This window comes from Scyliorhinus canicula, chromosome 6 (genome assembly GCF_902713615.1).
Source record: "Scyliorhinus canicula chromosome 6, sScyCan1.1, whole genome shotgun sequence".
In the NCBI taxonomy this organism is placed as follows: domain Eukaryota; kingdom Metazoa; phylum Chordata; class Chondrichthyes; order Carcharhiniformes; family Scyliorhinidae; genus Scyliorhinus; species Scyliorhinus canicula.
The window spans coordinates 66016873-66043922 of NC_052151.1; the positions used below are offsets into that span (position 1 = coordinate 66016873).

The window sequence follows — 27050 nt, forward strand, 5'->3', positions numbered from 1 at the left end:
AGGGAGGCGAGCCGGTGGTGAAGATCAAGGAGAAATGGGAAGCAGAGTTGAGAGGGGAGGTCAATTCGGGAGTATGGAGTGAGGTATTGCGTCGGGTAAACGGGACCTCCCCCTGTACAAGAATGAGCCTGTTACAGTTTAAGGTGATGCACAGGGTGCATATGACTCAGGAGAAAATAAGCGGGTTCTTTCAGGGGGTAGCAGATGAGTGTGAAAGGTGTGGGCAGGGGCCAGCTAATCACGTGCACATGTTTTGGGCTTGTGAAAAATTGGGAAGATTCTGGGCGGGAGTGTTCACGGTCTTAGCCAGGATAGTGGAGGAGGAGGTGGATCCGGATCTTTTGGTGGCCATGCTTGGGTTTCAGAGAAACCGGAGCTCATGGAGAAAAGGAAGGCCGATGCAGTGTCCTTCGCCTCTCTGATTGTATAATGGAGTGGCGGTCAGCATCGCCACGGGGGCTAGTGGCTTGGTTGGGTGACCTGTACGACTTCCTGCGGTTGGAGAAGATAAAGTATGAGTTCCGACGGCTCTGCAGGGGGGTTTGAGAAAAGGTTGGGGATGTTTGTGAACGTGTTTGAGGATCTGTTTCTCGCATGTGTGTGTGTGTGTGGGGGGGGGGGGGGGGGAGAGAAAGGGGAAAAAATCTGTACAGACTGTATAGTGATTGCTGGGAAGTATGTCTCCCAGGGTGTTTATTTGCCGTAATCTGTTTTGATACATGTTTTTAATAAAAATACTTTTTTTTTAATCAATGGGGATACCTTCATGAAGCTTTGAGGCTCTAAGCAGGCCTCACTGAGGCAGGAATCAACCTTAGGACATACATTGGCAAGTCTATACCATTGCATGGAATATAACAGCCAAGAAGCAAGAGCACGGCTCCTGGTAGTAAAAGGGCATGGCCTAGTCTATCAGGGCGTGATTGGCTCTGGAAAATTCAGTTCACCTGGGGTGAGGTAAAGCACACAACAGTGACAGACTATGTAATTCAGAAATATCATGAGGCTTTCAAAGACAAGCTGGGAACGTTGCGTAGCTCTACCGTTCAATTTTTTGTCGATCCTCAGGCTACTACTTGCTTTTTCAAACTGAGGACAGTGCCCTGCACTGTGAAAAGCAAAGTGGAAGACAAGTTGTAGTGGCTGCAAAGGCACGGAATCATTGAGCCCATTCAGTTTTCACATTCGGCAGCTCCAATTGTTCCTGTTCTTAAAAGCGATGGTATTGTGCATATATATGGGGATTACAAACTTACCATTAATCAGGTTTCCAAGTTGAATGCTTACCCATTTCTACAGGTAAAAAATCAACAAGTATCAACAACTCTTACTGAGGAAGACCATCAATACACACAGGATTATTCAATTATAATTGTTTGGTTTTTGGCATATCCTCAAGTCCAGTGATCTTCCAAAGGACGGTGAACAACCTGTTACAAGGCATTCCTCAAGTTGCAATCTACCTGATGGCATTTTAAAAACTGTTAAGACTGAGAGGAGCGCTTCAGCAGCCTGGATCGAGTTTTAAAAAGGTTTTCCAAGGCAGGACTGCATCTGAAGCAGAGCAAGTGCACTTTTCAGGCACCAAATGTGGAGTTTCCAGGCTACAGAATGGCTGCTCAAAATTATCTCTTTTAGAAAGCAATGTTCAAGCGATGAAGGAAGCTCTGGAGCCCAGGAATGTGGCTGAGATCAGGACATTTGTAGGTTTGATAAACTATTATGGAAAGATTTTTCCAGGCCTGTCTAGTGTTGGCTGCACAAAGAAACAAAATGGAAGTGGGAGTCTGCACAGAAGGGGGCTTTCAAAGATGTGAAAGCGCTGCTGCAATTGAAAAATCTGCTTATCCATTTTGATTTCGACAGGGAACTTATTCTGTCATGTGATGCATCACCCTATGGTGTAGGGCATGGGTACTTTTTAATGTAATGAAGGATGTGTCTGAAAAACCCATTGGTTTTGCCTCTAGAACGCTGAAAAAGGTTGAAAAAGGATATTCACAGTTGGAAAAGAAGATCTAGCTATAATTTTTGCAGTAAAAAGATTCCCTCAGTACCTCAATTATCGTTCGTTCACCATATGTACTGACCACAAGCCATTGGTGAGCCTTTTCAACATGTCTTAATGTATCCTTCCCATGGCCTCAGCAAGAATACAGCGCTGGGCATTTACAATTATCAATGTATCAGCACAGGGCAGAGAAGGACAATGCTAATGTGGACGTGTTAAATTGTCTCCCTTTGCCGATTTTCCAACCCAGGCATTGTGTCCTCCCAAAATGATTTTCTTACTAGAGACTTTCCCAATCTCCAGTGAGTGCTAAATAAATTAAGCAGTGGTCGGAAAGGGATCCTATTCTGTCACAAGTTAAAAGATTTCTGATGCAAGTAGGGCCATCTATCATAGACGATGATGGAGTGAAACCTTACATGAGGCACAAAAACGAGTTAAGTGTGCAGGATGGTTGCATACTGGGATAGAGAATGGTCATTTCACTACCTGGTCATTCGCAAGCAATGGATGAAATTCATGAGGCTCATCCAAGTGCCTCTCGAAAGAAAATTTGATTTGATTTGACTTTGTCATATGTACCGAAGTACAGTAAAAATTATTTTTCTGCAGCCAAGGGAACGTACACAGTACGCACATAGACAAAAAAAAGATAATCGACAGAAAACATTGACAAATTGTACATCGACAAACAGTGATTTGTTACAATGCGGAACAAGGGGCCAAACAAAGCAAATACTTGTGCAAGAGCAGCATAGAACGTTGTTCTTACAGGGAACAGATCAATCCAAGGCAGAGTCGTTGAGGAGTCTAGTAGCTGTGGGGAAGAAGCTGTTCCTATGTCTGGATATGCGGGTCTTCAGACTTCTGTACCTTGTGCCTGATGGAATGGTCGGGAAGAAGGCAATGCCTGTGTGGGAGGATTCGTTGAAAATGCTATCTTCCTTCCTGAGGCAGCGGTTGTATGTTTGGTGGTCTAATATGGCCCAGGATTTGGAGAACAAGTGAAATCCTGCTTTGCATGTCAATCTAACCAGTGCATGGCACCACTAACACCATTATATTCTTGGGAGAGGCCTGATGATCCTTGGTTGAGAATTAATGTGGATTTTGCAGGTCCTTTTGTGGTCACATGTTTCTTGTCATCATGGATACACATCCTAAGTGGTTACAAGTATACTTCGTAAGCAACATTACAGCTCCCAGTACCATAGAGAAACCAAACTAAGTGTTTGCAACTCGTGGGTTATTGGATCTCTCGTTTCTGATTATGGTACAACAGTTCCGAGCGAGTTGTTCCAAGATGTTGTGCAAAGGAGTGGAATACGCCGTGTGCATACCTCGCCTTTTCATCCAGCTTCAAATGGTTTTGCAGAGCGAGCTGTTCAGACATTGAAGGACGGATTGAAGAGGATGATAGGTGATACTTTCGGTACCAAGCTCTCGAGGTTCTTATTTCAGTATCGTATTTCACCAAACAACTACGGGGCTCTAACTAGCTGAATTACTGATGGGTAGGAGACTGAAATCTCACCTGGATCTGCTACATCCAGATGTCAAAGCTTAAGTGGGAAGGAGGTGAGGAAAGCGGAAGGAGAGCCCTGATTATCATGCTGAGGAGAGATGCTTTAACCCGAATGATTGTGATATTAGAAATTTTGGCAGTAACCAGCGTTGGCTACCTGAAGTTATTCTTAACTGAAGTGGTCATTGGCAGTGAAGTTGAACAATGGAAGAGTTGTTCGCGGGCACCGAGATCATATCCGTCTGCACCATGACTCAGAGACAGCAAAAGTTCCAGATAACATAACAGAAGGAAATGCTGCTGTGGAAATTCAACATAAAGTGGCCCCTGTTGTACCAGGACTTCCAGTGGACTCTACTTTAGGAGAGGGACACTCATGTACAGATACTCAACCTACTCCTGCACCCACAGGTTCAGCTGAACCAAGTCAAACAACATCAGAGTTGACAGAGTCACCAGTGGTACTGCGAAGTAGTCGCAAAGCACCCAAAAGACTGACATATAATTAAGGCATTAGTTTCACTGCATTTCTGACTTTAAGTGGGTTGAAATTTATGCGGGGAAGTGTTTCAGAGTGTTATTATTATGCATCTTATTTAAATCCATTGCTGATGTCATCACTAAGTGCTGTGACATAATTAGTTGTTGTTACCTGTATATAGTAACAGTATTTAACTGTTGTTAGTTCTGATTCTATTCCGTTCTATTATTTCGATGTTTCGCTAGTTGCTCCAGTTTTAGAGTCCATAATCTAATATATAAAAATAACCAAGTTTAAAACTAAGATTAACTTTTACAACCCATTTCAACTACCTTTTGGCGGTCAAGTTACCATACATATAAAATCATAGAATCCCTACAGTACAGGAGGCAATTTGGCCCATCGAATCTGTACCGACCCACTGAAAGAGCCCCTCTACCTAAGCCAACACTGGTCCCATGCCCGTAAACCCACCCAACCCGCACATCTTTTGGACACTAAGGAGCAATTTTAGCATGGCCAATCCACCTAACCTGCACATCTTTGGACTGTGGGAGGAAACTAGAGCACCCGGAGGAAACCCACGCAGACACAGGGAGAACTTGCATACACCACACTGACAGTCACCCGAGGCCAGAATTGAACCAGGGTGCCTGAAGCTGTGAGGCAGTAGTGCTAACCACTGTGCCACCCCATCTTCAAGGTGATGCAGCAATTTACTTCTGCCTCTTTCAAATTAGCACACTGCATTTGTTGCTCACAATGTGGTCAGCTCTAAATTAGGAACACCAAATGCAGACTGGATGACCGCTTTGCGAGCCCCTCCATTCGATATGTAAATATGGTCCAGAGCTTCCAGTCGTCATTTTAATTCTTCACCTTGTTCTTGACCTTTTTGTGCCCTTTTAGAATCAACACTAAGTTCAACTATTGTAGACCTAGTATATTTTATTTTTCTTGGCTGGTTTTATGTCCCCCATTCTTAGCTCTCTTTTTCCTTTCAGTTGGCAGCTCTTTACAATTGTCATTTACATCTCCTCTTGACAGATCTGTTGGCTGTGATCCTCCAACCTTGTTGCACCCTCGCTCAAGCGAATTGAGGCTGGCGAATACCTGGAGATGCCAGAAATTAGAACCACGCCAGGCACCAAATAGCTTGTGATTCAACCGGCCCACTCCTGTAGGCGAAATCGAGATCTCACCGTAGCATGGCAAGAAACCAATTATTGCCACTTAATCCCTATTTACATACAATTAAGGGGAGCTACCCCATATCCAACGGCCTCCTGTCATTCATCCGTCTCCCCAGCAAGTGGTCACTCTGGTGCCGATTAGTAATCCTTATCAAACACATGAACTTGTCGAAAGGGCTTCTGCGGAAGCGTGCGGGTGCGTTGCCATCTTTGCTCACAGGCAAAGAGCCCTGGGGCACTGGGCCTGCCACCCCAATACTTGGCGGGGGGTGGCGGACCCTCGGCTGGTTGTGGGGGACCCTCCGCAGGGGTGGCCCACCACCATGCCAACCCCTGGATCATATGTATCCATTCTGGGGGCAACCCTTGTCCCTGCCCATCTGCCCCACCGACCGCCGAGGCCTCTGGCCATGCAGCTGAAGGCTATTGCTAATGGGGAATTTGTAGTCTGACCCCTAGGCTGAGTGCTCACTCACACATCACCTGCGTGCGGTGTGCCCAGGGAGGGGGTGAATGCCTGGAGAGATGGGCCAAAGGTTCGGAGCCGACCCACATTGCAGAAGAAAGTAAGAGAGGCAACATACTGGCTGTGCACAAGGGTGTCTATTGTGTTATACAATTCCCCACATCTTCAGGATGCCAAAGCATGGCTCGATCACGCCCCTGGTAGTGGCATGGGTGTCATTGTAACGGTTCTCACGTCGATCTGTGGCCTCCAATTAGGCATCATCAGCCACGACTGTAGCGGGTAACCCCTGTCGCCCAAGAGGCAGCCCCTCACCTGGGGGGCACCTTGAAGATGTCAGGAACTGTTGAGTGTGCCAGGATAAAGGCATCGTGCACACTGCCCAGGTATCAGGCACAGACCTGCATGATGTGCAGCTCACGGTCACACACCAGCTGCATGTTCATCGAGTGGAATCCCTTTCGGTTTGTGAAGTCAGTGTGTCATGGGCCTGTGCTCGTAGGGGGACATGCATCCCATCGATCACCTCCTGGTCTGGGGCATCCCGGCGATGGCAGCGAACCCCGTTGTCCCGGCATCCTGGTAGGCTTGTTCCACATTGAATTGGATATATTTTGCCAAGCAGGCACACAGGGCCTCCATTAAAGTGCGGATGCACCTGTGCAACAAGGTCTACGAGATCGCAGACAGGTCCCCATTCGGACCTGGAAGGGCCCCATGGCTTAAAAATTCAGAGAGACCGTCATCTGGGAGGACACCCGCTCCCATACTCCTGCGGTTCCAGGTGCGCGATGATCCTGCAGATATGTCGCACAGTCCCCCTGCTCAGCCGGAGATTTTGCCAGCAGGCCTGTTCCGGCAGGTCCTCAAAAGGCGGGCGCTGCCAGTACATACGAGGCAGAGCCTCCTTCCCACCTTCTCCTCGGCTTGTTGGGCGGCCAGCTCTCCATCCTCACCGGCTGCCTCCTGTTCCTTGGGGCAGGCTCTGCTGCGACACGTTCCTTACCCAAGCACTCCTGCTGGTACAGCCTCAGTGCATCCACCAGGACTGCGGCAACTAGGATAAAGGCTTTTAAGGAATGGGTCATGAAACATTCCAATTAGATGTCTCATTGATCCAATAATTGGCACTGATATGTAAAGAGGCTACAGGTAGCCTTTGGGGCACGTGATGTGATGATAGAGTTTGGTGCTGAGTATGTTCAAAGAAAAATAAAGGCATTTGGGAAAAGGAGCAGATATTGAGCCTTTACTCAACAGCAGCCAGAGGCCAACAATGGTAGCAGAGGATGGTTGCTGTGTAAATGTAAAGGGTTGAAAGATACTTTTCCAGGGGAAAAAAAATTCTGCATCAACCAAGGAGTGAGTGAGAAAAAAAAGAAAATATGGCTGGATCTTGGATAAAGATGACTATCCACCATTATTTTCTGAAAGGGGATTGTATGACCAATGGAGAAGTGCAGTTGTTATGTGGACTAAGGTAACTGCCTTGGGAAAGAGGAAACAAGGTATGGCAATAGCTCTTTCTCTACCTTATGAGTAAAATCCAAAGCAATGTGTTCTCTGAACTGGAATTGGAACAATTAGACTCAGAAGAAAATCTGGAGACCCTATTATGTTTTATGGATAAGATTTATCAAAAGGATGACTTGTTAAGTGCTTATGAAGCCTGGTCAGAATGCGATAGATTCCACAAAAACCGAGTATATCTCTATTGAGCACTACATAATGGAACTTAGCAGACTATACAGAAGGCTGCACAAACACCGCCTGGAATTTCCACAATCTGTGTTGACATTAATGTTACTGGACTGTGCTAGAGTGTCCAATATGGATAGGCTCCTGGTTTTGACAGGAGTTAAGTTTGCGGATAATGATACCTTATTCGATCAGATGTTCGAGGCCTGAAAGAAGTTCCTGGGGAGACATTCAATTCCTATGGCTCTTATGTCACAAATAGGTCAGCCTGCAATAAAGCAGACTATGGAAGATACACTACTAACAGGATGGTGAGATCCTACGGCTACATAGAACACAACAGCGCAGTACAGGCCCTTCGGCCCTCGATGTTGCGCCGACCTGTGAAACCACTCTAAAGCACATCTACACTATTCCCTTATCGTCCATATGTCTATCCAATGACTATCTGAATGCGTTTAGTGTTGGCGAGTCCACTACTGTTGCAGGCAGGGCATTCCACGCCCTTACTACTCTGAGTAAAGAACCTACCTCTGACATCTGTCCCATATCTATCTCCCCTCAATTTAAAGCTATGTCCCCTCATGCTAGACATCACCATCCGAGGAAAAAGGCTCTCACTGTCCACCCTATCTAATCCTCTGATCATCTTGTATGCCTCAATTAAGTCACCTATAGAGCATAAACTCGTAACAAGCTACGAGCAGATTGTTACGAGAATATGGAAGGAGATTGGGACCTGGACATTATGAGGACAGAAACCCATTTAAAACCTACAATAGGAGGAGGGACATGGAGAATGGAAATAGAAAAATGAACCCCAGAAATGATAAATCGATGTTTTCGGTGTGACTCTCAATACCATTATGCTTTCAGCTGCCGAACACATTATAATAGTGTTTGAAGCTACACATGACACGGAAGAGTCAGAAGAGGAAAAAGATAGTGACCAAAAAGAAGCCATTGTCCTATTAACAAGCAGTTTTACACCGGTATTGAGGGTGTTGGTTGCCGAATCCTTCAATTGTGTTGTATTGGACAGTGGCTACACATCTACTGTGTGTGGAATTGACTGGTTAAAATGTTACCTGGACTCTTTGAATGCTGAAAATCGTAACAAGGTTAAGGAATTTGGAAGTTCCACAAGTTTCAGGTTTGGGGATGATAATACTCTGAAGTCGCTGAAAAGAGTGGTGATCCCTTGCAATATTGCCAGAGTGAATCATTTCATTAGCACGGATGATGTATCAAGTGAAGATACCTTTGCTACTGAGCAGACCGTTGATGAAGAAAGCGCACATGAAACTGGATATGGAACAGGATAAGGCAAAGAGTTTTTGGAAAGACGGCGGAATTACAATTTACACAGTCGGGACACAATTGTATTCCATTACTGACAAATAATATTTCAGGTGCAGTTGTTAAGGATGTGTTATTGGTACCAGGAAATAGGACTTTAGCTGATAAAAAGCTTGTATTAAAACAGCATCGGCAATTTGCGGATCCATCTCCTCGGAGGCTGAAACATTCATTAAAGGATGCAGGGGGAAGGGATGAAGACTATACTAAGCTGATACAACAGGTTAGTGATCGCTGTGAGGTTTGTAGGAAGTACAGAAGGACACCATCACTACCGATAGTAACCCTACCTTTGGACAGGAATTTTAACGATATTGTGGCCATGGACCTTAAGATCTGGTATAAAGCTAACAATATATTTATTTTGCATTTTGTAGATTTAGCAACCAGATTTAGTCAATCAACCATTGTACGAAGGAAAGAAGAGAGTAATCCTGGATGAGATCGTGGAAAACTGGATAGGGACAGGAATGGCGCACCGGCAAAATTCCTTACAGACAACGGGGAGAATTTGCTAATGATGAATTTCGGGAAATGTGTGAAAATGTAAATATCACAGTTATAAATACAGCTGCGGAAAGCCCATTTAGCAATGGTGCGTGTGAAAGAAATCATGCAGTAATAGATGGCATGCTCCGGAAAATTTTGGCAGATAGACCAAATTGCAAGTTAAATTCAGCCTTTGCATAGGCAGTACATGCTAAGAAACCATCGCAGCTGGTTGGGGGCTATAGTCCCAATCAATTAATTAGTGTTTGGTAGAAATCCTAAAATTCCATCCATTTTGGATGACCAGTCTTCAGCTTGGGAAAGGACTACAAATTAGCTCTGCCTTTGCTGAGCATTTAAATTACATAGCAGTAGAAAAGTTTTTTTGGAAGCAAAAGTCTCTAAAAGAATTCACAGAACTTTAAGGTATAATGTACTGCCATCAAATACCGTTTTTAAGCAAGGGGGCATAGTATACTATAAGAGAGACAATTTTAATGAATGGAAAAGCCCAGGAAAGATCATAGGCATAGATGGCAAAACAATTATTTTGCAACATGGCAATCAGACTGTTAGGGTACATTCATCAAGGATAATGGGTGCAAACTACAAATTTTCAAGTTTAGACAGAGCAGACAGACACGACGAGGAACCAGGATCATCTGGTAGACACGTGTTTCAGAACTATGAGGGCCAGTTAACTGATATAGACAGGGTTTCTGTAGAGGAACACAACACTTCTGATGAATTAGAATAGGCCATTTTTCCAAAAGGACAACTGCCAAAAGTTGGTACAAAAGTGACATACTTGCCTGAAGGGTCTAGTAAACGAAACTGTTATTAGTAGAGCATGGAAGGCCACTGGAAAGGAGAAACACTGGTGAATGTACAGCGTACAGGGGAGGGTGTCAAGACAATGGATTGGGAACACGAAGTTCAAAAATGGAGGGCACAGAAACGCAGTGCCAGTTCAGATAGTACATCGGCTAGTGAACAGGTTCACAGGAAAAGGTAAAGAACTATTGAAAGGACATCCCACAGCAGAAGGGAAAGATCAAACAGTAGCAGTACAGAACAAGATACTAGGAGGGATAGGGGATGTAGTTTGTCAAGCTCTTGGAACATGGGTAAGACTATGAATGCTATTAGGAGTAGAAGCCCACATGCACGTGAGATTTTGGTGGCTTCCAATAAATTAGATGAAAAAGTTATCAAAGATGCCAAACAGCAAGAACTGCTGGAGTATAGTTGGAGTGAATGAGGGGCTGGTTTAGCACAGGGCTAAATCGCTGGCTTAGAAAGCAGTCCACGGCAGGCCAGCAGCCCGGTTCAATTCCCGTACCAGCCTCCCCGAACAGGCGCCAGAATATGGTGACTAGGGGCTTTTCACATTAACTTCATTTGAAGCCTACACGTCACAATAAGTGATTTTCATTTCATTTCATTTGGAGTATACATGGAAGTACCGTATAGGGGACAAAGAGCTCTATCCCAGATGGATTTGCACGGAAAACATTCTTTCAGATGGAACTTATAAGGAAAAGGCCAGGCTTGTGGCAAGGGGATTTGAAGAAAACTTAGAAGATCAGGATTTAAGGGTAGATTCACCGAAGGCAGGAAAGGTTATTTTAAAGATCTTCTTGACTTTATTACCCACAAAGACATGGGAATGCAAATCAATAGATATAAAAGCTGCCTCTTTGCAGGAGGTTTTATAATTCTACAAGAAGTGTCAAAGAGAAAAGGCGGAGGATAGACATCGCAAGTTTGAAGCAAATGGTGGACAGAGGGGAGATAGCAAAAATTAAATGGGTCGACAGTAGCTATCAATTATCCGACTGTTTAAAGAAAAGAGGGGCTAGAAAAGAGGGGCTAGGGGCTGGTTTAGCACACTCGGCTAAATCACTGGCTTTTTAAAGCAGGCCAAGGCAGGCCAGCAGTACGGTTCAATTCCCGTACCAGCCTCCCCGAACAGGCGTCGGAATGTGGCGACTAGGGGCTTTTCACAGTAACTTCATTGAAGCCTACTCGTGACAATAAGTGATTTTTCATTTCATAGTTCACAGAAAGTTTTGGATGTTGTTAATGTTTCTGTTACTGTTTTTTTTCCTTCAAAAAAAAAAGGGGGGGGAAATTGTGTGTGTTTTTGAGTTTCTTGAAATTTTGTTTTCACCAAATTAGTTTTTTTCTCCAAGGAAGGGGAGACTGTTAAGGAATGGGTTAAGAAACATTCCAATTAGATACTCATTGATACAATGATTGGCCCTGATATGTAAAGAGGCTACAGGTGGCCTTTGGGCATGTGATGTGATGATAGAGTTTGGTGCTGAGTGTGTTCAAGGAAAAATAAAGGTGTTTGGGAAAAGGAGGCGATCTCTTGACTCTTTACTCAACAGCAGCCAGAGGCCAACAAAGGCCACCATCCCTGGTTGGATTCCAAAGTCCATGGTCTGCAGGGGAAGAATGGTGCATACCCCCATGCCCAACAGGCTACACATTGGCCCCGGCCTGCACTGCAGCCCCTGCCCCACATGTTTCTCAGTGGTGCGCGCAAGATGACTGTCCTGTAGGCCGCGACAATGTCGGTCCATGCCTGGACACCGCATCTGCCCCACCCCCGGTCTCGTCTTCAGTTTCAGCTTCTTAAAGAAAACAGTAAATTCCAGAAGGAAAAATTGCACAGAAAATCCATCAGTTTAATATTTCAGGAATATAGCCTTCATCAAAACCAGAAATTTTAAACACCTCATTAAATGTGCAACAAAATAAAGGGGGTGGGGATGGGGAGATGGTAGGAAAGAAAAAGAAACCAGTTATGCTGCTTCCTGCTGCAAGAAAGCAATTAATGGGTTAAGTGCCACAATCAGGTGCAGAGCGGTTGAATGGCTCCACTCTTCCCTCTCCTCAACTGACTGCAACAGGTTGTTTTGGAAAGGATATACCTGCCAATTCAGTGATTGTTTAACTGTTTACACGCTGTGATCATAAAGAACCAATTGGTGAGATTTTCTGATAGAAGTAAAATAAAATATACAGCAGGTGCACATGCGCACACACTTGAAGTTCATGTGTGAACGCCAATAGATTACAGTCCAGAGAAATAAAGGCGTATATGGTCTATCTACAGTCAAGTCTGTAGTTGGTGATGCGGCTGGCTTGAGGCTGAATTTGGTGCTCTTTGCAACTTTGCTTTGGAGGTCCCAATGCTTCCGATTTAGATGCCAGTTTTGGCTATTCTCCTAGAGACAGAAGTGCTAGGTTGAATTATTTTTTAAAATTTTGTTTGCAGCAGGGGCATCCCTGGTTTGTCACAGTCAGCTTGCAAGGTGGGTTGGAGAGAGAGGGAGGAAGGAGGAAGTCCACACAGGCCTTCTCTTGTCAGCATCTCAGCTGCTTATCCTCTTACTACAGAGAACGTATAAATTTAAACAAAGAAATGGAAGGTCTCTCAGATGACTGTCACTCATTGATTCAAACATGGTCAAGTCTAGGGTATTCTCCCTTGTAACGTGGTTCATGACTGGAAATCCTCTCTATCAGCCAGTGTCCCACTGTTCAAGTCACAGGGTTTAACATATTCCCATTGTAGCTTGATGAGCTCATGTCTGGGAACACCACTTCCCCTTGTTGGATATCCCAGATGATTGTCTTGAAGCCTTGCGAATGAGGACCGGATAGGTGGCTTACTCAAATTCTGGTGTGGCCATTGATTGTTTTTTGTAGATAAGGTTTCTCCAGCTCAGTGGGTTAGAAATACAGCAATACAAATTGCATAGCCATCTTTGTAGTGAACCCAAATCATACTCTTAGCCTGTTTTAAAAAGTCTGAGTTCAGTTTTCTAGCTGGTATTTTTAAAATCCTCAGTTGGCATTGAAGCATGTGTCTGTGACAACAGTTTACAAACCACAAGAACAAACCTATACATTGATGGATGGTGTAAGGAGGAAGGGTAGGAAAAAAAAAGAGGTAGAAAGCCAATACTGTGAATGAGACAGGAAGTTGAAGTGGTACCCCAAAGGAAACTTATCATACTTTGGAACAGAACAGCAAAGCAGTCGCTAAGGTATTTTTAGTCTGTCCGGCAAAGATAGCACACTTTAAGCTAGAAATGTGGTATAGTCAGATTTGAAGTACATACAAATTTGAGCATCACATGAAAATAGTGGGGCCCTGTACAGTTGGTGGTGGCTACCTGCTTTTATTATCTTATACATGGTGCATCAGGGGCAACTTTACCCGTGGAATTCTAGACTGCTTAAAATTGAACCTCGGCGTTACTCATCATCAGAGAAACTATGGCAGTGTTTCTTCCTCTATTTGCCAAAAATACTAGGAGGCAAACTCAGCAGCCAATTCTCACAAAGTCCCACGATAAAGCAGATGAATATCCAGTCTGCAATCATGTTGAATAAGGGAGAAACATTAGATTGAACACCAGACTTCAAAACACTTGACCTTCAATTTCCACCTTAGCAAGCAGACAGTGCCTTGTTTTAAAGAACAAAGGAAAAACAGACAGTCGCATCTTTAGAAAAAAAAGGTTCAGCGGTTTGTACAGATATCATTCATGCACAACTTGGGCAAAAAAGTAGCTAATTAAAAAATTACAAACTAAATTATTCAGTTTTCAGGAAGAAAGTGCACAATATTCTTGGATTTTCCATTTCTGTGCACAAACATCAAATGTGTAATTGTTAGAAACTAAATTAGACTATTTATTATTAATAGTAATAATATTTATTAGTGTCACAAGTAGGCTTACATTCGCAATGAAGTTACTGTGAAAAGCTCCTAGTCACCACACTCCGGTGCCTGTTCGGGTACACTGAGGAAGAATTCAGAATGTCCAATTCACCTAATAAGCACGTTTTTCGGGACTAGGAGGAGGAAACCGGAGCACCCAGAGGAAATCCACGCAGACACGGGGAGAATGTGCAGACTACGCAGACAGTGACCCAAGTGGGAATTGAACCCGGGAGCCTGGCACTGTGAAGCAATAGTGCTAACCATTGTGCTACCATGCTGCCATTATTCAATTAGCCCATGGGTGAGTTGGCCATCTGATATTTCGCTCCCCCGCCCAGTAAAACACCATGAGGTGGGCGGGTATGGAACAGGCACAGCATCACTGGCATGACACCCAAATTTACGCTTTCCCCCGCGTCAACGAGTGGGCTGCTCAACATCACCGCATCGGCAGTAAAACACCCATGGGGTGTACAGGTAGGCAACAGGCAGTGTCACTGGCATGGAGCCCACTTTTACATGTCTCCCCTGCCTGTCACCCCACCCAAAATGTATTTGAGTAAGGGATGGCACATGGCGCAGTGGTTAGCACTGTGATTACGGTGCTGAGAACCCAGGTTCAAATCCCGGCCTGGGTTACTGTCCGTGTGGAGTTTGCACATTCTCCCCGTGCCTGCGTGCGTTTCACCCCCACAACCCAAAGATGTGCTGGTTAAGTGGATTGGCCATGCTAAATTGCCCCTTAATTGGAAAAGGAAATAAAGGGGCTGTTTAGCACACTGGGCTAAATCGCTGGCTTTGAAAGCAGACCAAGCAGGCCAGCAGCACGGTTCGATTCCCGTAACAGCCTCCCCGAACAGGCGCAGGAATGTGGCGACTAGGGGCTTTTCACAGTAACTTCATTGAAGTCTACTTGTGACAATAAGCGATTTTCATTTTCATTTTTTCATTTCATTGGTACTCTAAATTTCTAAATTTATATATTTTTAAAAATGTGCTTGAGGAAGATTCCGGCCTGTGTGCGCATATGGTTGTGTTCACACTTTTTCTTTCGGCTTCTCCCATTTTACTTGGGATCGCCACAATGCTGGTTGATCCTCTTCTCCACCTCCTTCTGTTAGTAACTACTCTTCCTCCAATCCCACTGCACTCACGACTTTCACTGCATTTTGCCATCTGGTCATCAAGCCTTTCTCTTCTTCCTGGCAGCTACATGACCATCACTCTACTCACCACATTCCTTTTCTCTCTCCTGTAATAAATTACCATACCATTTCAATCTCTTTTTTTAATATAATTTTTATTGGAATTTTTTACAGAAAATATAAAACATAACGACAAACAATGAAATGCAACAAAATAACCCATAATAACTGTGACACCCCCAGGCCGTATTGACGCATGTATCCCATCCCACACCCCCCCAACCCCAATGAACAACAAAAGAACTTAAAAATATATTAAAATTAAATAAACAAACATAGTCATTCTCCGCCCCACCCCCCCCCCCCCCTTTCCCTTTTCCCTCCCCCTTTCTCCCCTCCCCCCCCGGGTTGCTGCTGCCACTGTCCCTGTACCCTATCATTGAGCCAGAAAGTCGAGAAAAGGTTGCCACCGCCTAAAGAACCCTTGTACCGACCCTCTCAGGGCGAATTTGACCTTCTCCAGCTTAATGAAACCCACCAGTCATTGATCCAGGTCTCCGCGCTTGGGGGCCTCGCATCCTTCCATTGTAGCAAGATCCTTCGCCGGGCTACTAGGGACGCAAAGGCCAGCACACCGGCCTCTTTCGCCTCCTGCACTCCCGGCTCCACCCCAACCCCAAAAATCGCGAGTCCCCATCCTGGCTTGACACTGGATCCCACCACCCTCGACACCGTCCTCGCCACCCCCTTCCAGAACTCCTCCAGTGCCGGGCATGCCCAGAACATATGGGCATGGTTCGCTGGGCTCCCCGAGCACGTGACACACCTGTCTTCACCCCCAAAGAACCTACTCATCCTCGTCCCAGTCATGTGGGCCCTATGCAGCACCTTGAAGTGTATGAGGCTAAGCCGCGCACACGAGGAGGAAGAATTAACCCTCTCCAGAGCATCAGCCCATGTCCCGTCTTCGATCTGTTCCCCCAGTTCCCCCTCCCACTTAGCTTTCAGCTCCTCTACTGACGCCTCCTCCGCCTCCTGCATAACCTTGTAGATATCAGATATCTTCCCCTCTCCGACCCAGACCCCTGAGAGCACCCTGTCGCTCACCCCCCTCGCGGGAAGCGAAGGGAATCCCTCCACCTGCCGCCTAGCAAATGCCTTTACCTGCAGATACCTGAACATGTTCCCCGGGGGAGCCCAAATTTCTCCTCCAACTCCCGCAGACTCGCAAACCTCCCATCAATAAACAGGTCCCTCAGCTGTCTGATGCCCGCTCTGTGCCAACCCTGAAATCCCCCATCAATGTTCCCCGGGACGAACCTACGGTTCCCCCTTAACGGAGCCTCCATCGAGCCCCCCACTTCTCCCCTATGTCGCCTCCACTGCCCCCAAATCTTGAGGGTAGCCGCCACCACCGGACTCGTGGTATACCTCGTAGGAGGGAGCGGCCACGGCACCGTTACCAGGGCCCCCAGGCTTGTATCTCTACAGGACGCCCTCTCCATCCGTTTCCATGCTGCCCCCTCCATTACCCACTTGCGCACCATTGACACATTGGCCGCCCAATAATACCCCGAGAGATTGGGTAACGCCAGTCCCCCCCCATCTCTACCCCGCTCCAAGAAGACCCTCTTCACCCTCGGGGTCCCATGCGCCCAAACAAAGCTCATGATGCTGCTAGTCACCCTTCTAAAAAAGGCCCTAGGGATAAAGATGGGCAAACACTGAAAAAGGAACAAGAACCTCGGGAGAACCGTCATTTTGACGGACTGCATTCTACCCGCCAACGATAGCGGCACCATGTCCCACCTTTTAAATTCCTCCTCCATCTGCTCCACCAGCCTGGTAAAATTAAGCTTATGGAGAGTCCCCCAACTCCTGGCCACCTGCACCCCCAGGTATCTGAAACTCTTCACTGCCCTCTTAAATGGGAGTCTCCCAATTCCCTCCTCCTGATCACCTGGGTGTACTACAAATACCTCACTCTTGCCTAAATTTAACTTATAGCCCGAGGAGCCCCCAAATTCCGCTAACAGCTCCATCAACCCCGGCATTCCCCCCTCTGGATCCGCCACATACAACAGATGGTCGTCCGTATACAGTGATACACAATGTTCCTCCCCACCCCGCACCAGGCCCCTCCATCTCCCTGACTCCCTCAACTCCATAGCCAAAGGTTCAATCGCCAGTGCAAAGAGTAAGGGGGACAGGGGGCACACCTGCCTGGTCCCACGGTAGAGCCTAAAGTACTCCGATCTCCTTCCATTGGTAACTACACTTGCCATCGGAGCCGCGTAGAGCAGCCTTACCCATTTGATGAATCCCTCCCCGAATCCGAACCGCTCCAGCACCTCCAACAGGTACTCCCACTCAACTCTATCAAACGCTTTCTCCGCATCCAGCGCCACCACTATCTCAGCCTCCCCCTCCACTGCCGGCATCATAATAACATTTAGCAGTCTCCGCACATTCGTGTTGAGCTGCCGTCCCTTGACAAATCCTGTCTGATCCTCGTGTATCACCCCTGGCACACAGTCCTCTATCCTGGTGGCCAGGATCTTCGCCAGCAACTTAGCGTCAACATTGAGGAGCGAGATAGGCCTGTATGATCCACACTGCAAGGGGTCCTTATCCCGCTTCAGGATCAGAGAGATCAGTGCCCGCGACATCGTCGGGGGGCAAAGCCCCCCCCCCCCCTCCCATGCCTCACTGAAGGCTCGCACCAACAGGGGGCCCACCAGATCCGCATACTTTTTATAAAATGCCACCGGGAACCCGGCGCCTTACCTGACTGCATTTGTCCAATCCCCCTGACTAGCTCCTCCAACTCTATCAGCGCCCCCAGCCCCTCTACCAGCTCCTCTTGAACCCTTGGGAAACATAGCCTGTTCATGAAGCTCTCCATCCCCCCTCTCCCCATCGGAGGTTCTGACCGGTACAGTTCCTCGTAGAAGTCCCTAAAGACCCCATTTACTTCTGTCCCCTTCTGCACTACAATCCCACCCCTATCCGTCACTCCACCAATTTCCCTAGCCGCATCCCGCCTGCGGAGCTGATGCGCCAACATCCTGCTCGCCTTCTCCCTATACTCATATACCGCGCCCTGCGACCTCCTCCACTGTGTCTCTGCCTTTCTGGTGGTCAACAAGTCACATTTGGCCTGCAAACTACGCCGTTCCCCCAGCAACCCCTCCTCCGGTGCCTCTGCGTATCTCCTGTCCACATCCAGGAGCTCCCTCACCAGTCTCTCCCTCTCCTTCCTCTCTCTCCTTTCCCTATGGGCCCAGATGGAGATCAGCTCCCCCCGGATCACTGCTTTCAGAGCCTCCCAGACCATCCCCACCCGGACCTCCCCCGTGTCGTTGGTATCCAGATACCCCTCAATACTTCCCCGGACCCTCCTACACACCTCCTCATCAGCCAGCATCCCCACATCCAGGCACCAGAGCGGGCGCTGGTCCCGCGCCTCCCCCATCTTCAGATCAACCAAGTGCGGAGCATGGTCTGAAATCACTATGGCCGAATACTCTGCATCCTGCACCTTCGGGATCAATCCCCTGCTCAGGACGAAAAAATCTATTCGGGAATAGACCCTATGGACATGGGAGAAAAAGGAATACTCCCGCGCTCTCGGCCTCTCAAACCTCCAGGGATCACCCCTCCCATCTGGTTCATAAACCCCCTCAGCACTTTGGCTGCCGCCGGTCTCCTACCCGTCCTTGAACTGGACTGGTCCAGTGGGGGATCCAGCACTGTGTTAAAGTTTCCCCCCATGATCAGGCCCCCTGCCTCCAGGTCCGGAATGTGGCCCAACAAGCGCCTTATGAAGCCGGCATCATCCCAATTCGGGGCATATACATTAACCAGAACCACCTTCTCTCCCTGCAGCCTACCCTTCACCATAATATATCTGCCCTCCTTGTCCGACACCACCTCAGCCGCCTCGAACGCCACCCTCTTCCCCACCAGAATCGCCACCCCCCGGTTCTTCGCGTCCAATCCTGAGTGAAAAACCTGCCCCACCCACCCCTTCCTCAGACGAAACTGGTCCGCCACCTTCAAGTGGGTCTCCTGGAGCATAGCCACGTCCGCCTTCAGCCCCTTCAGATGAGAAAATACCCTAGTTCTCTTAACCGGCCCATTCAGCCCCCTCACCTTCCAGGTAATCAGCCGGATCAGAGGGCAACCTGCCCCTCTCACCCGCTGGCTAGCCATAGCTTATCGACTGCTCGCCCCAGGCCAGCTCGCCCCGCCTGACCCGTTCCCCATGGCGATAACGCCTCTCCTCTACCCCCCCCCGGCCCACACCAGCTCCTTCCTGGCCATTCCAGCATATCCCCCCCCCCACCCCCCCAGGCTAGGACATCTCCTAGCCGCGACGCACCCTCCATGGTACTTCCGTGAGTCAGCTGACTTCTGCTGACCCGGCAGCTCCCACCAAAACCCATCTCCTCCCGGCATGGGGTCATCCCCCTCTTGCCACACCTCCTTGGCACCGCTTCAGCGGGGGAAAGAAAACCAATGAAGGCCACGCCCCCACCTCCAGCTCCGCCCCCCCGTCCCGCAGCGCTGACATCCAGAGGAAAGCCCGCTTTCACACTGCCACACCCCACCCTTCTGACGCAGCTCCTCAAAATCCAGTTTCACCCCAACCCCCAGCCCCGTTCAGAAGAGAACATATAAAGCACATACCCCAACGTTCCCCACATACCCCATACCCATACCCAACAGACAAACCCACCCGGAAACAGAGCAAAAAGAAAACCAGCATAAAAATAACACCTGTCAAAATTGAAGAACAGCAACAGCGAAAACAGCAACGGCCATAGTGTGTCCCCAGACCCTAGCTCGAGTCCAGCTTCTCCGCCTGTACAAAGGCCCACGCCTCCTCCGGGGACTCGAAGTAGTGGTGCCGGACCTTATATGTCACCCACAGACGCGCAGGCTGCAGCATTCCAAATCTGACCAGCTTGGCATGCAGCACCGCCTTCGTCCGGTTGAACCCGGCCCGCCGCTTTGCCACCTCCGCACTCCAGTCCTGGTAGATTCGCACCACCGAATTCTCCCACTTGCTGCTCCTCTCTTTCTTGGCCCAGCGCAGCACACACTCCCGGTCACTAAATCGATGGAACCGCACCAGCATCGCCCGCGGGGGTTCATTTGCCTTAGGCCTCCTGGCCAGCACTCTATGAGCTCCCTCAAGCTCCAGGGGCAAATGGAAGGACCCCGCTCCCATCAACGAGCTCAACATCGTGGTCACGTACGACGGGAGATCCGACCCCTCCAGCCCCTCCACCAGGCCCAGGATCCTCAAATTCTTTTGCCTCGTGCGAACGTCCAGCTCCTCCAAGTGGTCTTGCAACTTCTTGTGAAGTGCCTCGTGCAACTCCACTTTCCCCACGAGGACCACGGCCTCCTCCTCCCCCTCAGCGGCCTGCTGCTGCAACTCCCGGATAGACACCTCCTGTGCCGCCTGGGTCCTAAGCAGCTTGTTTGTAGTTGCATTCAGGGAGTCCAGCAACTCAGCCTTCAGCTCCGCAAAACAGCGCAGAAGAGAGGCCTGCTGCTCCTGCGCCCACTTCCACCAGTCCTCGGGTTTCCCGCCGGCCGCCATTTTTTTCTTTCTTCCCCTGCTTTTCTTGGGGAGCTGCTGCAGCTTTTTCCTTTGCCCCACTCCGGGTGAGCACCATAAATTATGGGGAATGCTCTTCTAGACACCTTCCCCCACTGGGATTCGTCGGGACAGTGTCAACTGCTGCTAGAATTCAGCTTTCATAAAGGCCCTCAAGTCAGTTTGAGACCTATAAGCTGGCCCTTCCCCCGCCTGCCTGCTTGCAGAGGCTTTTGTTTGCTGCTGCTTCCGCCCAATCTTGCACTGTTTCTGTGGGTCTGATAACCAAGAAACATCCTATTCCTGGGGGAAAGTACTCCTCGAACATTCACCTACGGCTTTTCATCGAAATTCCAACCCATGCCGCCCAAAAAAAGAGCTCTTTTCTGTAACCTTGGGCAGGAGCTGCCTCTGTGTGCACACTCACTCCATGCTGCACACCGGAAGTCCCCTTACCATTTCAATCTCATCGCCACTTTCTTCGATGCTTCCACAATTTTCACTGACCCCCGATGTACTGATTCCTGATCTTGTCCTTTCTGTCACTCCACACATCCATCTCAGCATTTGCAGCTCAATGTTCAGTCCTTGATCCTCTCTTCTTGATGTTTCCCCAAGTTCCTGCACAATATAACATGGCCAGTTTCACAACTGTCCTCTAGAGCCTTCCTTTTAGTTTTGGCAATACTTTTCTATCACATAACAGCCCACTGCGCTTCTTCCCATCAATCCAACCAGAGCTAATCCATTGATTAATTTCTATACTTCCATTACCATGACCCTATGTACTTCAAACCATTCACTTGCTCCAAGTCTTCTCCCATAATACACCTTCAACTCTGACCCTCTTTCCTATGTTCAAACTGACAATCCATTTACTGGGTTTTTGTCTCCTAATCTCCATACTCTTGTCTTCCGGTGCTTTTCTCCAGTTACTCCAGACACTCAGTCATGGTTTCATCTGACTTGTGGTGATGTCATGTAAGCAGAGGTCGCACGTGGGGAAGTTCCTACTCGAAGTTTTGGATTTTTAAAAAACTTTAATGCCCGGTCCCAGGGGCAATTTTTGAATAAATCGGTGTGGGAAGATATTGTGATGTCAAAGGCCCAGAAGAAGAACGGCGGAAAGGAGGGGGCGTACAAAAATCCACTGTCAAGTGAGCCGATGTCTCAGGAGGAAAAAAAGATGGCGGGGGAAGGAGCACAATGTGGCGCCACTCCCTTCACGGTGGATTCTCTGATCAAACTTATGTCCGGATAATTTGAAAGGCTGTTCAACAAGCATATGGAGGTGATGCGAAGGGAAATGATGGCTGTGATGAAAACGTGGGTGGAGGAGTCAATTGCCCCGGTAAAGGCGGCTGTGTCGAAGAATGCAGCCAAGATAAGAGAACAAGGAGAGAAGTTGAAAAGGATGGAGGAGGCTATGTCGCAGCATAGCGACCAGATCACTTTGATGGGTAAGGAGTTGGGGAGGGTAGTGGAGGCAAATAAAGGACTCAAAGCTAAGGTGGAGGACCTGGAGAACAGGTCAAAGAGGTCAAATCTTCGGATCATGGGTCTGCCGGAGGAGGTGGAGAGCCCACGAACGCCTGAATACTTTGCAAAGATGCTGGCGGAGTTGATGGAGGAGGGGGAAGAACCCTCCCGATACGAGCTGGACAGGGCACATTGGTCGTTAAGGCCGAAGCCGAAAGCAAATGAGCCGCCAAGAGCAGTTATACTTCGCTTCCATAAGTATCGTACCAAGGAAAAGGTCCCAAACTGGGTGAAGCAAAGGCAAGGGGTGAAATGGGAGGGTGCTGCTGGTATACGAATTTACCAAGATTTGATGATGGACTTGGCAAAAAGGCGGGCGGCTTTCAGACGGGTGAAGGTGACACTCTACAACAAAAGCGTTCAGTTTGGAGTGGTCTATTCCGCCAAGTTGAAGGTGACGTACAACTCTAAGGATCTCTACTTTGGAATGGTGAAGGCAGCGGAGGCGTTCGTGGAGGTCGAAGAATTGGGACTGAAATGTGATGGAATTGGATATGAGGTCTGAACTGAGGGGAAGGGGGCTGGGCTTAGTCTTTGCTTTTTGTTTATGGTGTTTTACATTTCTGTACTGGGTGGTGAGAATGTAGGGGTCTTGGGGTTGGTTGTATATGGGAGGGTTGTTATAGGTGCTTGGGGAATATGCACACCAGCTTTGGTGGGGGTGTTTTTTATTTCCTGGGATTGGTTACAGGAGGAGGGTTTGGGAGGAGGTGGGTTCGGGTAGTTGCCCCCACACAAGCAAACAGAGTGTGGCTACTGAATGGAAGTCTGGTGGGGGAGGGGGTCGCAGCTATCGAAGTATCGAAGTCTGGTTGAGCAAGTTTCGCTGGGCCTGGGAGGCATTGGGGGGGGGGAAGAGTGATATAGGGTTGCGGGGGGTTTGGGGGGTGGTGGTATTCGACGCCAACAAAAGGATGGGACAGGTTAGGCCTGAGAGGAAGGACCCAGGGCTATGATGATGGTTGGATGGTTGATAGGAAGAGCAGGGGATGAGAGGCCCCCAGTCAGAATAGTAACATAGAACGTGACGGGGTTGGGGGACCGGTGAAGAGATTGAAGGTTTCACTGATTTGAAGAGCCTAAAGGCTGATGTAGTGATGCTACAGGAGACACATCTGAGGGTGAAAGATCAGGTGTGAGGCTTAGGAAGGAATGGGCGAGTCACACTCTGGGTTTGACAGTAGGGCTCGGGGCATGGCGGTACTGGTACGCAAGAGGGCACGGTTCCAGATGGAGAAAGTGGTGGTGGATCTGGGGGGCACATACATAGTAGTGACGAATGCACTGGAGGATAGGTTGGCGCTTTAGTGAGCGCACAAGGTCCCAACTGGAACGATGCCGGGGCGGGGCGGGGCGGATCTATGATGGTTCCTACATGCAGGAGGTAGGGAGAATTCTCTTTTTCTCCCCAGTACACAAGGTGTACTCAAGAATTGACTTCTTCGTGGTGGGAAGGGCACTATTGGCTGGGATTCAGAGATCTGTCAATGGTGATTTTGGATCATGCCCCGCACTGGATAGATGTGGTACTGGAAAAGGGGGTAGCTCAGAGGTCGGGGTGGGGAATGGATGTGGGGTTACTAGCAGACAGGAGCTTCTGTGAGAAGATTGGGAAGGTGATCGAGGAGTATGTGATGGTTAATTGTACAGTGGAGGTCTCGCAATCGGTGGTCTGGGAGGCTTTGCAGGCGATAGTAAGGGGGGAGGTAATTTCATTCAAAGAACAAAACAGCACAGGAACAGGCCCTACTGCCCTCCAGGCCTGCGCCGATCAGGTGTCCTATCTAGACCAACCACCTGTATCCTTCTGTACCCCGTCTATTCATGTGCCTATCCAGACAAGTCTTAAGGTCACTATCGTATCTGCCTCAACCACCTCAATTGGCAGTGCATCCAGGCCACCACTACCCTCTGTGTAAAAAAAACTGTCACCGCACATCGCCAACGAACCTGGCCCCCCTTCACCTTGAACTTGTGCCCCCGTGTAATTGTCATTTCCGGCCTGGGCAAAAGCCTCCAATTGTTCACCCTATCTATACCCCTAATAATTTTACAAACTTCTATCAGGTCGCCCCTCAGCCTCCGCCTGTCTAGGGAGAACAATCCCAGTTTATTCAATCTCTCCTCATGGCTCATACCCTCCATACCAGGCAACAGCCTGGTAAACCTTTTCTGTACTCTCTCCAGAGCCTCCAAGTCCTTCTGGTAGTGTGGTGACCAGAATTGGACACAGTATTCCAAATGTGGCCTAACCAACGTTCTATATAACTAACATAATTTTCGAACTTTTATACTCAATAACCCGTCCTATGAAGGCAAGCATGCCATATGCTTTCTTTGCCACCATTTCCACCTGCGCTGCCATTTTTCAGGATCTATGGAGCTGCATGCCCAGATCTCTGTGTGTCTATGCTCCTGATGGCTCTGCCATTTATTTTATAGCACCCATCTTAATTGGATCTCCCAAAATGCATCACCTTGCATTTGTCCAGATTAAATTCCATCTGCCATTTCTCTGCCCAATTTTGCAGCCTATCTATACTGTTGTATTCTCTGACAATCTTCATCACTATCCGGAACGCCTGCAATCTTAGTATCATCCGCAAACTTGCTAATCGGAGCCGCTATGTTTTCCTCAAAGTCATTTATATATATTACAAAGAGCGTAGAGGTCCCAGTACTGATCCCTGCAGAACACCACTAGTTACAGATCTCCATTCGGAAAAACTCTCTTCCATTGCTACCCCATGTCTTCTATGGCCAAGCCAGTTCTGAATCCATCCAGCTAGTTCACCCCTGACCCCATGTGATTTAATCATTTTTTGCACCAGCCTGTCATTAGGGACCTTATCAAATGCTTTACTAAAGTCCATGTAGACAACATTCACAGCCCTGCCCTCGTCAATCATTTTTTGTCACCTCCTCAAACAATTCAATTAAATTAGTGAGACATCAACTCCCTCATACAAAACCATGTTGTCTGTCACTAATAAGGCTAAGGTAGACAGGGTGGAGGGGAAGAATGCCAAAGACTGATAGAGGAGATTTTGGAGGTAAATGGGAAGTTTGCTGAGCGCACTCCTGGTTAAGAGGAAGGAGCTACAAGTGAGGTTCGATCAGCTGTCTACGGGGAAAGCGGTACGTCAGCTAAGAAAGATAAAAGAAGCGGTTTACGAGTATTGGGAGAAGGCAGGATGCATGCTGGCTGGCGAACTTCGAAGCAAACCTCTGAAGCAACTCCATTATACCCCTCATTGATACCGTCGACTCCGAGACGTATAGGAACAGATCACCTGCACATAGATACACCCTATGTTCTACCCCACCTCTTACTATCCCTTTCCACAATCCCAAGCTCCTTAGAGCAATGGCCAAGGATTCTGTAGCCAATGCAAACAGAAGGGGGGACATAGTGCATCCGTCTCATACCCCGATGCAATGCGAAATACCCAGAGTTCAAATTATTCGTTAGCACACTTGCCTTTCGTTCCTTGAATAGCAGCCGTCTCATGCCCCAAACGTTCCCCGTAGACAGCTGCTCCGGGAGATAGTGGAGAGGGAGATAGTTCGGATACGGAATAAGTTGGGGAAGTTGGTGACGGCTCTGGAGCAGATTAATTTAATGAAGTATTTGAAGAATTTTAGAGGGATCTATGTAGGTCGGAGCCACCATAGAAGGAACGGGAAATGAGGGAGTTATTGGATGGGTGAGAATACCTGAGGTTGGGAGAGGAGGATAGGGTGGGCTTGGAGGAGCCAGTGAGGGTGCAAGAGGTGAAGGAGGAAATTGGGAAAATGCAGGTAAGGAAGGTGGTGGGGCCACCGAGTCGAATTTTATAAGAAATTTAAAGACAAGCTGGCTCCACTGATGGTGGGTGTGTTTGAAGACGCGATGAACAGGGGTACCTTGCCACAAACAATTGGGCAGGCTTCCATCTCGTGTAGACCCATTTCTCTGCTGAATGTAGATGCCAGAATTTTGGAAAGGTGTTAGCGGTTAAGGCTGGAGGGGTGTCTCCCGAAGGTGATCGGGAAGGACCAGACGGGGTTCATGAAGAGAAGGCAGTTGTTTTCAAACGCGAGGAGGTTGCTGAATGTGGTCTGCTCTCCAGCAAAAGGGAGACAAGTGATGGTGGCTCTGGATGCGGAGAAGACATTCACTCGGGTAGAATGGAATTGTCTGATGGCAGTATTGGAGGGGTTTGGGATCGGGCCAAAGTTTGGGCCATTAGTGCGGCTGCTATTTAAAGAACCAAAGGCAAGTGTGCGTACGATTAATTTGAACTCTGGGTATTTCGCATTGCATTGGGGTACCAGGTACAGGCTGTCAAAATATGTGTTGCTTTGGTTCTTTTTCTGTTCCAGTGTCTGCCAGTCTTTCTACCTAAATCGTTCTTCAAGGGGTTGGATACATTGATCTCTTCGTTCATTTGGGGTAGGGTGGGGAATTTCCAGGATTACAGAGGGGAAGGCGAAATGGGGGAAACTAGGCCTCATGAACTTGCTTTACTATTATTGGGTGGCAAGTGATGAGGAGGTGAGAGGATGGTGTAAGGGGTCGAGATTGCGGGCAAGCACATCTGCACCGCTCCCAATGGCACCAGGAAGGTATTCGGGGTGTCAGGTGGTGGTGGCCACACTGATTTGGAGGCAATTTAGGCTGCACTTTAAAGTGAGGGCTGGGTTGGGGGGAGGGGGGGGGGAAGGGGGGGGGAAGGGGGGGAGGGGGGGGGAGGGGGGGGGGGAAGGGGGGGGGAAGGGGGGGAGGGGGGGGAAGGGGGGGAGG

General features: G+C 48.2%; 1 protein-coding gene across 8 annotated transcripts in view; it reads right to left on the reverse strand.

The window, feature by feature from the left end:
- ahi1 (Abelson helper integration site 1) overlaps positions 1-27050 on the reverse strand; it is a 375133-nt gene that overhangs the window by 345207 nt on the left and 2876 nt on the right. The window contains exons 3-5 of one of the 8 annotated variants that reach the window (XM_038799410.1): positions 21182-21346; positions 15013-15221; positions 4189-4287 (exon numbers count right to left, since the gene is read on the reverse strand). The exons of the other annotated variants lie outside the window; for them this stretch is intronic. The gene's annotated coding sequence lies outside the window, so the exon portion shown is untranslated. The remainder of the gene's footprint in view (positions 1-4188; positions 4288-15012; positions 15222-21181; positions 21347-27050) is intronic. 8 annotated transcript variants of the gene reach the window in all.